General features: G+C 33.3%; 1 long non-coding RNA gene across 2 annotated transcripts; it reads left to right on the forward strand.

Annotated features, from left to right (window-relative positions):
• The first annotated feature begins 374 nt into the window (after window positions 1-374).
• LOC134728773 (uncharacterized) lies at window positions 375-14,836 on the forward strand. Of its 2 annotated transcripts, XR_010109570.1 has the most exons (4): window positions 375-936; window positions 4,630-4,652; window positions 11,358-11,474; window positions 13,911-14,836. It is a non-coding gene; the product is annotated as an uncharacterized LOC134728773 (long non-coding RNA). The 2 variants fall into 2 exon arrangements; XR_010109571.1 differs by lacking the exon at window positions 375-936 and having other exon boundaries at window positions 4,562-4,652.
• Window positions 14,837-16,080: the final 1,244 nt, after the last annotated feature.

The following is a 16,080-nucleotide window of genomic DNA, read 5'->3' on the forward strand; positions in this document are numbered from 1 at the left end:
TGATGCACCCCCTTTAGCATCCCAAAGTGCTGGGATTACAGGCATGAGCAACTTCACCTGGCTTCATAATTTATTCTTATGTAATTTATACATTTTTTACTTACATGAACTTTTAAACTTTTAACAACATTTCAATATTTAATATGCTATGAAAGTTAAAATTTAAAAAAATCAAAATGCATCCATGCAGTTTATCAGATGTAAATATAGGAACTTGAAAATGCAGTTAATGCTTTTATAGATTATAATCAATTGTTGTTTTACCAGTTACTTACAATTTTATAAAATTTAAAGCTCATGAAAGCCTAACAACATGTATTTGTCACAAAGTAGTTTTACTTATTTTTCAAAGAAATACTATGAATGCAGAAATGGATTTCACTACAAAAGTGTCAAATTTTTTTTCATTAATTGGAGTCATAAGTCATTTTTAGCCATCTTACTCCCTTTGAATTGGTGCTTTTATGTTGCCTAAGAATATGTTGATACATTTTCATTGCCTAAATGTGGTTGAAGAATGCTGGGTGTATAAAGACAAGCTACCACCTGAAATTCTCAGGTCAACATTTAAATTTAAAGGTCTTTTTTATTGTTGGCTGTTGTGCTAAATCTTAACCATAGAGCAAATCTGAAGTAGCAATCCAATCTATATTAAAAAAATAAATAACACTTGATATGATTTGGCTGTGTTGCCACCCAAATCTTATCTTGAATTCCCATGTGTTGTAGGAGGGACCCAGTGGGAGGTAATTAAATCATGGGGGCAGGTTTTTCCCGTGCTGTTCTCATGACGAAGTCTCACAAGATCTGTGGGTTTTAAAAATGGGACTTTCCCCTCACAAGCTCTCTGTTTGCCTGCTGCCATCCATGTAAGACGTGACTTGCTCCGCCTTGCCTTCCATCACGATTGTGAGGACTCTCCAGCCACATGGAACTGTAAGTCCATTAAACCTCTTTCTTTTGTATATTGCCCAGTCTGGAGTATGTGTTTATGAGCAGTATGAAAATGGACTAATACAATACCTTAGTACATGGATTAAGTTAAGTTAAAATTAAAAAGAAATTTTCAGATCTTAATTTCTAGATATTTAAATATTTAGTATAAAAAAGTTATTGTAATGTAATTGATAACTAAGGTTTATCTTCCAGAATGCCAGTAGAACCCTCAATAAGATGACATGTTTATAATTTCCTTCCTGTCATCAATGTTATATATCTCCTTTTAGCATCTACAGGTAAAAAGCAATATTGTTTATGAATAATCAGAATTAGTTGTTAACTGTTTAAAAACTCTTGACTATTAGTGTGTACTTTTTCTAACAAATATGTAAATAAATATTTATTTATTATTTGCTTTTGATTCAAACCAATGACTAATTGGATCTCAAAGAGATTGTCACTGTATATCTAAATACAAGTTATCATGCTCAATTTCTAAAATTAATAGAAGTACACATTTATAAACAATACGTATTTGTTTTTTATCAACCTTTTTTCTAGACAGATTTCTGTAGTACTCTACTAAGTTCAGTTGTCCACTCAGATAAATTTTTGCTTCTACATCACAAAAACCATATTGTTGTTTAGCCCAGTAACAGTTCATAACATTGATCACTGGTACTTTTGATACCAAAAGATATTCCTTGTTGCCTACTAATTTTATTAATGATTACACTTTCATTTACTGTCTCATTGAACAATTACAGTTTTGGTATTCTTTTAAGATTTACCCTAAATTAAATAAAATATTGGACTTCTTATTGTAACTTTAACTCTCAGCAGTTAAATGATGAGGAGACACTGGTTTAGATCAAGTATTTTGTGTCTATACCCATGCTTCGAAGTCATCATTACTGCATCCAATAACACTGAGAAAGGGGAGTTGAAAAATATTGTTTTTTAACTTAGATTTCTTGATTTGCAGCTTCAATTTGAATGCATCTGAGATTTTATAAATAAGGTCTGAAGAACAGTTGGTTCTAATAAATGCTAATATGTGATCTGTGAAAAGATTCTTCAGTAAAAAATTTAGATAACACTATATATGTATATGTGGAATTATATATGACATATCTATGTATATATAATTATATGTAATAAGTTATATAAAATACATAATAATGTTAAAGGCTCAGAAATATGATATTCATTTAATTTTGCTTATCCCAGTTTATATCAAACTCAGTTAACCTGGGAACATTATTTCTGCATAAGAATTTTAAGTATTTCATGTTACAAGAATTCTCAAGAAGACAGTTAAAAATTACTATAATAATCTATACTTGATAAAACCACACTTATAAGTCCAAAATGTTCTATGTCTGAAATATATTTTGAAAATTCAAAATACATTTCAGACATAATCCGTAATGACTATGTAACAGGCAGTTTGAACAACTTTGCATTTACTATACGTATATACCATTTTGAGTGAAGACTAAATACTAACTTTGATCTGACCTTATGAGCCAGGCTGAATAGAACATGATTTTATGACATAAGCATCCTTGAAAGCATGTCCTGACTTTTGTATTTCTAGAAATGAAAGTGAAGACTACATGCAATAAAGTGCTGTTAGGATGTACCAAAGTAAAGCTTTTATGACTCCAAGCTCTTAAAAGTAAAATGTGCACTTTTAAAAGTTGCATGTTTCTCAAGGACTAAACTAAGCATTTTCTTAAGTTAATGCATTTATCTCTTGTATGGTTTCAGTGACCCTCTCAAACATTTTAGGAAAGCTATTCACATGCTGTGGTTTATTGTCCATAAGAACACCATTTAAGTCATGGGAAATAAACAGTCTCCAATGAACAGACTGACTCTTCAGAAAGTTCAATTTAAGTTTGTTATTTCATACTCTGAATTGTAGTTTCCTTTAGAAGAATGTTGGCACTAGCTAGGCTACACAATACATCAAATAGTTAACCAGGACACCTCATCACCTTTTATAAAATGGTTTTCTGTGTTATAAATTAAGCAACCGTGAGACTAAAGATAGCTTTCTTACTTTCTAGCGTGAATTGCTGTGCAAGCATCAAGTTAAATATTTTGAGCAGGCATTTTACTTACTGTGGGGCAAAGTCGTATCTCTTGAATTAATCTGAAATAAATTCCTGTTTATCCAACTCCAAACTATGTGCAGATAACCAGACAATAAAAATGTACTGGTTTGAGTATGAAGATTGTATCAATATGCTTTTAATTAGTTTTCCAAATGTATTTAAGTAGGATGAACATGATCTTTACTAGCATTCCTTAATGTTTTCTAGTCTGTATAACCTCCAATAATTCATCAAAGTCTGTGGATCATTTTCCCAGAAAAATAAATATCATATTTTAGGAGGCTCACAGGTACTGAAAGACATCTAGTGTTATTGTGGTTTTTACTAAAATTAGAGACTATTATCTTAAAACATCAATAATTATACATTATTCTCTGCATTGTTATAAGTTTCTGCCTGAATATCATTTTCTAATACATGTACGTAACTACAATTACTAGCACCCATATAATTTTTTTATAATTTGAAAAACATTTAATACATGACACAGAGGGAGGACAAATTTTCTAAAATATCTAATAAAATCTTGTAGAGATTACAGACTAGTGGTTATAAGATACAAAAGATATCCAGGTTATAAGAAGGAACTTCCTTGGCAAATTATGTGTGTTTCAATGCCAAGTAGATTTATCCTCTAACTTTCTATGATTCCTTCCTTTCAAACTCCATCCATACAATATGGGTAGTTTAATTTCAGGTGGGACTGAAAGCAGATGAAAATTAAATTATGGAGTGTGGCAGGAAATATCTTCTCGTAGCCTATAAGAGTCTTCATTGGAAATAGACCCCTTTGAGTCAGAATTAAATAGTGACTATGCTGCTTTCCCATTTGACACTTTGATCTAATAAGGAAAATAAAACACCCCAGTTTATTCAAATCAGATTGATCTTTGTCTTCTTTTAAATTATAAACTCAAAGTCTTCAAATACTATATTAAAAAAAGTGTGAAGACCCTGACAACGATGAAGTTAAATTTTATTAAATAAGTATTTTAGACTTTGAGAAATATTCATAATCCCTGGCAGAGATTTGATTAGTGAATTGGGCATCTTCTTCTACCCAAATGAACTGATAAGGTATTATTCTGTCAGTTGATGAAGGAATACAGAGAACAGAAAAGTTGATTCACTCTCCTTTGCACACAAGTTCTATTTCCATAGAATTCCTTCCATTCTAACCTTCAGCTATATGGTTATCTGCCTAAGTATTGTTTACTATTTTTTTGTAAGAGGAAACAAAAATCAAAACATATAGTTTTTTTCTAATTATTTTTACAGATGCAAACGATAATCTCTTAATTTAGGAAGATCAATTTTAATTTTTAATCTTTTTAATTTTTAATTTTTATGAGTACATAGGAAGATTAATTTAAAAATATCTGTTTATAATCAGTTATATTATAGGTTAACTATTAGTGTCAGATTTTAAAAAATGATTTAATTATGAAATTTTTCATGATGAAAAACGTTCAGTATTCTGCTTTGAATTAATTTGGAATCCATATCACACACATAGATGAATTTATTTATAGACCACCTGACACTACTAAATTGTTCTCTTTTGCAGGTCTTTGCCTATTTATTTATAAGGTATGTAAAAATAAATGCAACTTGAGCACATAAATATTCATGGATTCTATGTATCTGAATATTTATATAGCACCTGCCAACGACTTTGACAGACATGAAAGCTTAGAATGCATTTTACAAGGTTGAGAACGGGGTGAGGGAGGACGTTTATTTGGCATTAGGCTTCAGGTTACTTCTCATACAAATGTACTGTGAGATTATACAACAGACACAGCAAAAGACAATATTAGTTAGAAATGAAAAAATTTTGGTCAATTTAGAAGCTACAATATTTACCCATGTATTAGGCTAAAATCTTTATATGATGAAATTTTGGGGTCTTATTCTAATCTTGACAATTTTGCAAATATAAATTATTTCCTGAGGAAAATTCTGGTTGGGGCCATAAACATCCTGTTATCCCCCACCTACGTATAGAGATGAGATTCTCCTTTCAGTGAGAAAGTAGTTATGAGACTTAGTTTCCATAATAAAATTCCAATGCAGCCACCTTTTTTGTTTCTAAAACTCAGAACTGCCTTAATGAGCAGGCTTGTACTAAAGTTCAGCAGAGCTTTAATTAGGGAAATAGAAGCAAGCAGTTAACAATTGTTGATTATCAACCAATAATGCAATCTTCCTGCTTTATCCACAACTCACATGAAAAATGTCACATAGAGAATAATCTAGAAAAGATAACATGGGAAACATCATTTATCTAATACTTTACTAACCTAAGAGTTTAGATCAAGACATCCTTAGTTAAATTAGATTATTAGAGCGCTATGTGGTTTGAGCATATGATACTTTCCCTTTGCATTTGCATAAAGTGGTTATGGTGCTATGGCTTCAACATATATCAAAACTCGCTATATGTCCTTTCCCTTTCCAATCCTTAAATATCAGTGTTCTGCAGACTTCTGCTCAGAGTTATTTTCTGGAATATGGGGGTAGAAATATGTGCTGTATTGCCAGACTGGCTTAATTCGACTCTGTGTTCTGACATTTATAAGCAATGTTAGCTTGTGAAATTGACCAACTTTCTTTGTAAAATAGCCTTAATAATAGTACCCATCTCATTGGGTTCCTGTTAGTATCAAAGGGATTCAATATGAAGCATTTAAACCTGTGGCTCAAATGGTAAACTCCAGAACTCCAGAGGAAATGTTAGAATCACATTGTGAGCTCTCCTCATCTCATTCTGAAACTTCTCCCTGAGTAATCACAGTCACTTTTGTGGCTGAAATTAGCATCTATTGGTTGACGATCAACAATTGTAAACCACTTCTATTCTCCTAATTAGAGGTTGTTACCTAAGTGCTCTTTAAAAAAGAACTCTATGCAACTTTAAGTGAGTGCATCTTAAAATAATTTGAATCTTGGTTCCCTCCAGTATAGTTACTATGTTCTGCCCTGTGATATTTTGTTTCCCATTATGTATTAGGTCCAGACACTACCTCTGATCTAGCAACAACTAAAATTCTACCTTTTTTGATCACCATCTTTAAGAACATAGCCTAGGGTGCATTTTCATTTTCTTTTTACCCTCATCTACCATGCCCTCCAGTTCTCATTTTCTCCTTCATAGCTCTCTACTTTGTCTCTTAAGATCTAAGCCTCTCTGAGAAGGAAAAGTCTCACTTTCTCTAGCTAATGAGCTTTTATATTTAATCCTGAAGCAGTTTTTTTTTTTCTAAAGAAGATTTAGCTCCTTTTTGATTTTTTGAGTAAATGTAATCCCCCAAAGACAGAGTATTCAAGGCATAGAGCTTTTTAATGTCCCTTGCCTTTGGATTTGCAAGGATTTTAGAAATTACATCGTGTTATTTTATTTTTAAATAATATATGCCTTTATTTCTTCTTTTAAAATTAGCCACCTTTCTGTAAATGAAACTCTGATATAAAACTCATATTCATGACTTCTAAAATCAACAAACTCAGAGCCAACATTTTACCACATGGTTAAGGTTACATTAGTCTACTCAAATGAAGCATAAAATATTAACAGGAATGAAATTGTACTGCTAATCTAGCAAAACTTGTTTATATTTTGAGCTGTTTTAATGTTAGAATATTCTTATTTTTCAATAGTTCATGTGGAACTCAGCTGTTTTTGCAGTTTAAAGATGTAGCTTGCAGAACTAGCTGAGCCTCATCGTAAAAACAGGAAATAATGTTCCCGAAACACTTTCCATTTCTTGGTGTGGTTTCACTAGGTGGAAAAGTTTCCCTTATGTTTTCTTTTTTTCCCTGTTTCTGTCTCATCTGAAATTTGAATAAAAAGCATAAGGTTTAAGGTCTTCTGTTATAACCCACGCAGTGAGGCTCCTGTGACCATATTTACCAAGGTTTCCATGGCAGCCATTTGTCTGTTCCCCCAAGCCTGTTACTTGCTGATTTCTCTGTAGCCAGCAACTGTCAAGCTAACATAAGGCAAAATGACATGCCAAAATTAAAATCCCACGAGTAATATTTACTAAAACTTAAGGCCTACAATCACTGCCCCAGTGACATCAGTTTAAACATAACCACCTAGGTATGCAACCATTAACTCTCTTGTCACATCTTCTGTATCCCCAAGATCTCTGATCATACTAGATTTTTTGTTAGTGCCTAGGGCACAGCCAATTGCTCTTCTCATAAACTTGTCTGGCCAACCTCTACTCATCCTTAGGATCCAGCTCATCACTTCCTTCTGAATATTTTCCTTGACCTTCCTCACTAGATTAGTTGCCTGGACTTATGTGTATTATATTTCTCCCAGCATGACACAGCATATTTTTATTGTTTCTTTTCTAATTATATTAAAATTATACAAAATTTTGGAAGGAAAACAAAGGAGTTCCATCATATGAAGTAAAAAAGTCCAGACCAAAAATGGAGAATAGCTAAATACAAATTTCTGCTACATGAAAGCACTGTCCTGCTCATCTTACATTCCTGTTGCATAGCAGAATTCTTGGGTAACATTTTAAATATGTTGCCCAATACGTATTTCCCACAATAATTATTTCCAGATTTGATTTGAGGAATATAGTGAATTCCCTTCAGGAATTAGTAGCATATTGATTCTATCTTTTAATTGTGTTAGCCAGAAATTTTAGGATCAGGTTGTATTCTCAATTATTCTGGATTTTGCTTTAATGTCATGGTGGCAGTTTACAAAAAAATGGTTGTGAGTTCATCACTGACTGTGTCCATGCTACTTAGCAATAGTTTTGCACAGGTCCTCCATTCAAAGGAAGACTCACTCTATTTCCCCTTTTCTTAAATCTGAGATAGCTTTGTGACATGCTTAGACCAATGGAATACAATGGAAATGGCTATATATCAGTTGAAGTCTATGTTTCAAGAGACCTCACAGGCATTTGCTCATGTCTTCGAAACTCGTTTTTTGTTTTGTTTTGTTTTTTGTTTTTAACAGGGTTTCACTCTATCCCCAAGGCTGAAGTTCAGTGGCACAATCACAGTTCACCACAGCCTCAACCTCTTAAGCTCAAGCAATCTCCCTACCACAGCCTCCCAAGTAACTTGGCATGACTCTGCCAATGTGCCAAGTGAACATTCTTGGGTTAGCCTTGATGGGACGATGTATACATGATCCAGTCATTTTTGTCACCCAAGTCAATAGCCTGAAACCTGCTGGATATGTGAGGGAGGCTATCTTAGGTCATCTAGCCAAGCCAACCTACTATGTGAGTGTAGATGTATGAGTGAGTCTAGCCAAGATCTACTGAGTGTGGCTCCGACTTGCAGAATTATGTGGCTGGCCTAAACTTCTGTAACTAATAAATGTTTGTTGTTTTAAGCCACTAAATTTTGAGGTGGTGTATTGAGCAGAAATTGCTTCTTAATAATTTCTTCCCAAATGATCTTAGATTTAAAAGCAACTCCTCCTCAAAAAACTTTTTCCTCAGTACCATTTTTCTTCTTCACAGATTTATATGTACATGTTTGGCAATATTTATACATGTACCTATCTATGCTAAATTTCTTTATTATTGTTTTCACCCACTCCTAAATTAGAATGGAACCTCCATATAGACAAGTATTTTATTTTATTTTCTATTGTATCTCCAACACTTAAAAAAATAACTTTGCACAGACTGGGTATGCAATAAATGTTTCATCAATTAATCTTAGCAATTTAATTTATTCCTAAATATGAAATATGTACCTCTTTCTTGTAACTAAAATTCCTCCTCCTCTTCCCCATAATTTGATTAAAAGTTTCGCAGTTCTCAACTTTATTGTTACCAAATATTAGTTATATTAAAACAGATAAAAGAAATGAATGCATGATCACTGACATGAATCGCTATAAAAGTGCATGAAACTCTGTTCTAATAAAAAAAGTATAACTGATCCTAGTGAAAGTCAGGCATAACCCCTGGCATGGAATACAATACAAAACTTAATTAGAAAAATAAAATCTCTGACTTCTTTCAACTTTTTCTTTACAGAAACCAATAAACATTATCACAGTCTTACACAGAGTAGGTAGTTGATTACTTGGTTTCAAAAATTTCTACCTCTTAATTTATGATTTAATAATCTAAAAAAGGGAAGAATGGATTGTTGTTTCTAGCAAAGCAAAAATAGTTACTTCAACCCTGTATCTTCTTTAAGTAAGGAAGCATGCAGGGCATATGTGTTCGCTGATGGACATAAAACTAGCCATCCCATCTGGTGAATGAATTCTGGAAATCAGTTGGTGGTGTGTTCCAGGTCGTTCACTTTCACATTGTATTAGATATGCCATTAAGAGTGAATAAATTGGAAATTATTTTCTAAAATAAATTGGCTCTATAGCAACTAAAAACACTCAAATTTATACTAAAAAAAAATTTTAATAAGTGAGAAGTTTAATCCACGCAACAGTGTTGAAAAGATGAAAGATATTATAAAAATTCTAGTTGTGTTACTTTATTGCTCTATATAGATTAATATTCTAATATTAAAATAGCATTTTCAAAAGGAAAATGTTATTACATCCTATTTTCTTAAAAGTTAAACAGATGAACATTGTGTTTAACAACCTTAGATGAGTTGTAAAAAATTGAGAACATCTCAGAGTTCATGATAGTAAAACAAGGCATAATTCTTCAAGTCATAGTAATTATGCTAGTTATCACCCCATTACTGATATAATGTGAAGCTAATAAGCCAAGTAATTAGTATGCTGTAGGTCAGAATTTTCACCTCAGTAGCTGAAGGGTAAATGAAGACAAAGCAGTGTAATATTAAACATACAGGCAAAAGCTCAGTAATTCCTTGTAATGAAAATCTAAAAGATTATTAAAGAAATAGTATATTTATATTTGCTCCTTGAAGAAAAAATATGAGAAACTAGTTTAGTTTTTAAGCTTAGTGAAGGGTAAGACATATTCAACTGTGCTAATTGATATTATTAAATATATAACACACTGAAATGTAACACATGTTGTACATATGTATAAATCATGCATAGATTGGTTATGCTCCTCTCAATTGATTCCTGTAATCTCTTACTTGCAAGTAAAGTATTTTTTTTTTTTTTTTTTTTTTTTTTTTGCTGTCATAGGAAAAAGAGATAAACTTGCATCAGACAGCTGGTGCCATCAGAAGGAAAAAGATAAAAGAAATCAAATGGAACCAGATGTTCAGAGGAGTTTTCCTATTGTCCTGTAATGGGGGCTAACTACAAGCTGAGACAAAAGGAGCTAACTACTCCCCAATTCTATGTTTAGGGAGATACTACAGATGGGAAACAAGCTCTGCTCTGTAAAGTTTCTTAAGAGAAACAGAGCAGGCACTGAATTCACAAGTGCCTACTCCACTCGGATCCCAAAAGAGGACCGTGTCTTTGCAGGAGTTCAGTGTTCTGGAGAGAGGATATTCTTTCCCCTTGAGAGTGGAGAGGTCCTTGCCCTTTTTCTTAGGTCAAGTTCAGCAGGAAGAAGGATGTTTATTAGGGAGTGTTCTTGAGATAAACACACGTGGAAAAGAGGGCAAGAAATTAAGAATGGGCAGAAAGAAAAGTTGAGTTGTGGTGCAACACAGTTAAAACAAAGAGCTCAGTCAACTACATGGGGAGCAATGGAGCTTGGATAGCCAGGTTGACCTGAGCTAAGTTGAAGGGCCAGTTTTTTATACCCTTACTCTGTGAAATTACTGGATGTAGGCTGCACCTGGAAGGCGGCACAATTTTGGACTAGACACTTGTCTACTTGTCTCTAACCAGGAAATCCCCATGAAGGCTGACAAGCCCTTCATTACTGAGGGTAAGCTGGGTAGCGAAAAACAGCATCCATTTTGCTAACCTTGTTCAATTTTGACAAGGAATATGGCTGGGAACTTCCAAACAGAGAAAGAACAGAATGACACCATTGGCCCCCAAGCCCTTCTGACAGCCCAGAGTGACACAAATAATGGGTTGTGGAGTCCAAAATTTGATGAAAGAGAGCAGATGATATTTAAGGACTTCCATCTTATTCAAACAACATCAATATGGGTGTTGGAGCTGTACAAAGTTGTTGTGTGCATGCTAATAGGTATGGGTCAGCTGAAAGAGGTTATCAGATACCACAGGGAAAATCAAACCTAGGGGGTTTATACAGGAATAAGCCATTTTCTGCCTACATCTAGTCCATAGAAATGGGTCATAGTCAACCAAGATGAAGATTGCAAAATTATTTAATTAAATGTCGATACAACCTTTTTTAATGCTTTCTCCCTGTCCTATAGCCACAGAAGATTAAGAATGAAGGAGGGGAGTATGTGCAAAGAACCATCATACTTAATTCCCACCTCTTCAAACTGCTAGAGCCACAGACAATCCTGGAATACCCCAAAAGAGAGGAGGTATATACAAACCAGAAGTATTTATGATTTATGGTCTTTGGGACCACAGTTGATCTTTGAGGATTGAAGCCAATGGATAAAAAGCCTCTACGTTTTGCCCTCTGGGGTAGAAAATTCTAAGATTCATTATAATATTTTTCATAATGCCCTAAGAAAATCAGCATCCATTGCCGTCAGTTTGTGCAACTTAATACTACTTTCTTGTATTATCAATTCCTTCATTGTTTTCCTCCCCCTTAATCCTGTGTCCTGCTGTTATATTTCTAAGACTTTGTTTCAGACTTTGCTTTCCAGGGATCCCAAGCTAATATACACAAAAACTGTAATTTTCTTTGTATTTATGTTTAATAGGAATCTTTTTAATCCTAGTTTTGCAGAAACAAGACATTCTATTAGGAATGCAAATTATAGCAGTGATACATTTGATAGAAAATAGTGTTCTTCTTCACCTCTTTCTTTTATTGAAGAAATTAAGATATTTACTCTGAGGGGTCTTTGTACTAGGAATATAGTTTTGTTCTTCCCTGAGTCTGATCCAGGATATCTGGTAGTCCCAATGTTTTCTCTCTGTATCATAGATCTTTGTAAGCTTTATATAGTGGTTTTAGAAATTTGATAGGCTTATAAATATCTTTTTCACCTAAACTCTCTAGCACGAGAAAACTATAAAAATAATGTATTGTAACCTTGGGTTGGACTTGCATTTAAATAATCACTGAGACTATTCTATCTTCTTTTTGTTTGTTTGTTTGTTTTGAGAAACTAGAGTTGTAGGACTATCAAAGTCACTCTGAAATATTCATGTTATAACTTATATATAATATTAGACATTCCAATAACACGCACTTTCCCTTGCACTGTGTAGTTTCTGTATTTTTTTCTCTCAGTAAAATGAATATACCTTGAACATTTATATAAATCATCAGTAGAGAAATGTTTGTACCTGTCAAGCTGAACAAATGTTCTACACCCCATTCATTGCCATGAATCTACCAACTGACTGCTTATTTATTCATTGTGTTTGCATGTTTGATTTATAAAGGAACAAAACTACATGATTGGATACTCTAAGTAGTATACCAAATTTTTATCATGAATAAGTGAGAAGCATTGTCACATTTGAGGAAACTTTTTATTGTAACTAGGTGCTGAGAATCTTAACTAAATTCTTAAAAATCTGACTCATAATAAACACCTAATGTTTATTTGAAAGAAGTCAAGATACACATTGGAAGCATATATAACCACTGTGGTTACTCAAAGCTCTTCTATATTATGAATGCTATAGTGTAATGTATATGTTATCATAATATGTTAGGAAATCATATGAAGCCTATTATTTGTCATAGTCTAAAAATAACTTTCTGCTTTTTTGTACAAGAAATTTTCTTTATCAGAAAGAATAATTACATTTGATTAGTAATTACTATATAATACTCCTTTTTTAAAGACTATACCTTAAAAACAAGAGTAAAATTTTGATACCCTGTTCCAAACTTCTGCAACCTTACTTAATTAAATTAGAAGATATGACCCTTCTCTTATGCTTTCTCCCTGTCCCATGACCACAGAAGATTAATAAAGAAGGACGGGATTATGTACAAAGAAATACTACCACCACTGTAGTATGGACTACTTCTCCTTTCTTTGCCTTGTGTTTGATTGTACATCAGAAATAGTAAATTAATACCAAAGCAGATCCAATTAAGTGCTCTCCATTTTAATTTCTCAACCCAACCTGGAGGGAAAAAATTCAGAAATGGCTAACCCTTAATCTCCAAGTCAAGTGTTTCAGTCATGTGTGGAGAAAAAGCTCATTTTGCCAAATTGTAGTTTAAAGTGGAGAACCTGCTACCCACATCTCAGAAATCAATTTCATTTGCCCAGTCTGTCAGGAGCATAAACCAAGGCAATTGACATACCAGTTCAAATTCCAAGCAGTCCACTCCAAAAGCTGTTTGATTCAAGGGACTGTAATTAAAAAATGAAACCATATCCCAGAGAAAAGGCATGTGCAGTGTGAAGCACAACCAGATAGGTAAGTAAAGTACAGACTAGTAGTATTTCTGAATTGACCATTTGGTTGTCTTACACATGTCTATTCAGTCCATGGGGAAAGAGGTATGTTGAGTCATCAATGTAGGGCAAAGAAATAAGCAAATAACAAATACTCTGAAATAAAGCCCCGGTGGTCTCTAACCTCAGTCATAATTGTTTCTTTCCTTCCCTATTGCTCATGTATAGTTCCAACAACATTTTATTGAACATCTGTTCCATGCCACTTACTATTTTATTTATTAAATTATTACAGTAAATCAATGAAGTAAAAAAAACCCTAATTTTCAAGAAAGAACAAACTGGGGCTTGAAGATGCTGCAAAGTCTACAGCTGGTAAGTATCACAGTTGGGATTCAATCCTTTGTCTTTTTGTTTCAGGATTCCATGCTGCTGCTCCACCATGCTTCACACCAATCAATAAGAAGTGTTTCCAGCTGTAACTACGAAATGTCTCTCCAGAATCACTGACAATTCGGTTCACATCATATGGCAATTAGATAATTTTCTGATGACTTTTAACTTACCTCCTCTCTTTTGACTTCTCCCTACACCATATCAGTGTCCAAAGTGTTGCCAAAACCACTTCAAAAATGCACATCTGTTTCTGTCTCTCCCTTATATTATGCCTTCAAATCATGACTTCTTAAAATGATATAAGGAATTTTTACAGTTGGGTTACAAAGTAAGTTGGAGCCTCCTTTATAATTGTTCCTGTACATTTGCCATCCCTCCAGACTTAAAGAATAAATTGAAGAACTTTGTACAGAATATTGACTTTCCTGTTGATGTGCCATCATTTAGCACAGGAGAAGCAACTCAGTGTATACCTATCTGCAAACTTTTCTAATGATAATTTGTGCCTATAGTCCTGTACTGATGTGAAGTGTGAAAAAATATATACCAGGGGAAACAAAGGAGAATGGCACCATATAATTGGTAGATTTTCATCCCATAGTTTATTTTCGTATTTGCCTGCAAGGTCTTTTTTCATACACTAAATCAAGCCCTGCCTGTTTTGAAATCATCATCGACACCGCTTCAAAGCACAGTTAAGTACACCTTCTCTGGTTTCACATGACAATCTGACTGCACTGGATTACAGTCAAAACTTTTATGTCTGTCTGTGCAATTTCTGATGTCCTTAAGGGCAGGGACAATGTTTTTCCCAATTTTGTATTGCCAGTGCCTAGCACAATCCCTGACTTTTTGTAGATAGAACTTTTTTCCACCAATTGTGTAATTTAATGAATCACACATATAGACTCTAATGATTAAATGAATATTATTCATTGATACTCTTGATGTTTGTGGTCTAATATTATTTTTCTTGAAATAAATTAAGATATATTTAATATAATAAAATTAAAACTACAAAATAAAACAAACATTTATAACTTAAATTTAACGTGTCATAAATTTTTGCAGTAGTAGTAATGCATATTGAAAAAACACATACCTTGGTATAACAAAATATAAAAATGAAAAACAAAACCAACCAAAAAACTGCTTAGTACATTCATATACAGTATTAAATTGTACTCTATGAATAATACATACTACTGTTTATGAATTTAGTAAGTTTGCAATACATAGAATTATTTATGTCATTTTATGCAGAAAAAAAGGTATTGTATTGGCATTGTTATACATTATAGGTGACAGGTAATGAAGTAAATTATGTTCTAAAATTATATTTTTGCAGAAGTTTTGGATCAACATCATTAAGTTTTATTAACTTATTCTTGTAGTCTATAAAAATTGGCAAGTGGATCACGAGGTCAGGAGTTCAAGACCAGCCTGGGCAAGATGGTGAAACCCTGTCTCTACTAAAAATACAAAAAAAATTAGCTGAGCATGGTGGTGGGCACCTGTAATCCCAGCTACTTGGGAGGCTGAAGCAGAGAACTGCTTGAACCTGGGAGGCAGAGGTTGCAATAAGCCGAGATCGTGCTACTGCAATCCAGCCTGGGTGACAGAGAGAGACTCCATCCCCTCCCCCCACCCCCACCCCCCAAAAAATAGAGGTCTTTTAATTTTTCATCTGTGGGTTACTGTCCAAAACAATGAACCAAAAGAATTATCCCTAAGTAAATTACCCATAATTTCTCCACCTTTAAGTTGTATTTTTTTCTGAAGATAATGGAAATTAGAAACTAAAGCATGCAAACTATTAATGTTAGCATATGACAGTTTAACGTGAACACAGAAGGCCTGTTAAGGTGTGCTCACTTCTTAAGGTTAAGAAATAAAGAGAAAACCTCTTACTACATTAGAATATAGGAAGACACCTCTATTCTGTGTCTTATGTGAAGAATAGAGTTAAGAAAGATGCTGCTATAATAAAACATAACATTTTTACTTAATATTTATAAACAACCACATAGAAAATATAATTCTCCAAGAAACATAAAGTTTATTTGATAAACTCTTCAATTAAAAAAGTGGTTGGGTCATTTTAATGGATGGTCCCATTGAACCATGATATCTGAATCGTCCATCATTATTATAGGTATATGAGTATTAATGGACCAGATAACCCCAGTGTGGT

Source organism: Pan paniscus, chromosome 13 (genome assembly GCF_029289425.2).
Source record: "Pan paniscus chromosome 13, NHGRI_mPanPan1-v2.0_pri, whole genome shotgun sequence".
NCBI classification, from domain to species: Eukaryota; Metazoa; Chordata; class Mammalia; order Primates; family Hominidae; genus Pan; species Pan paniscus.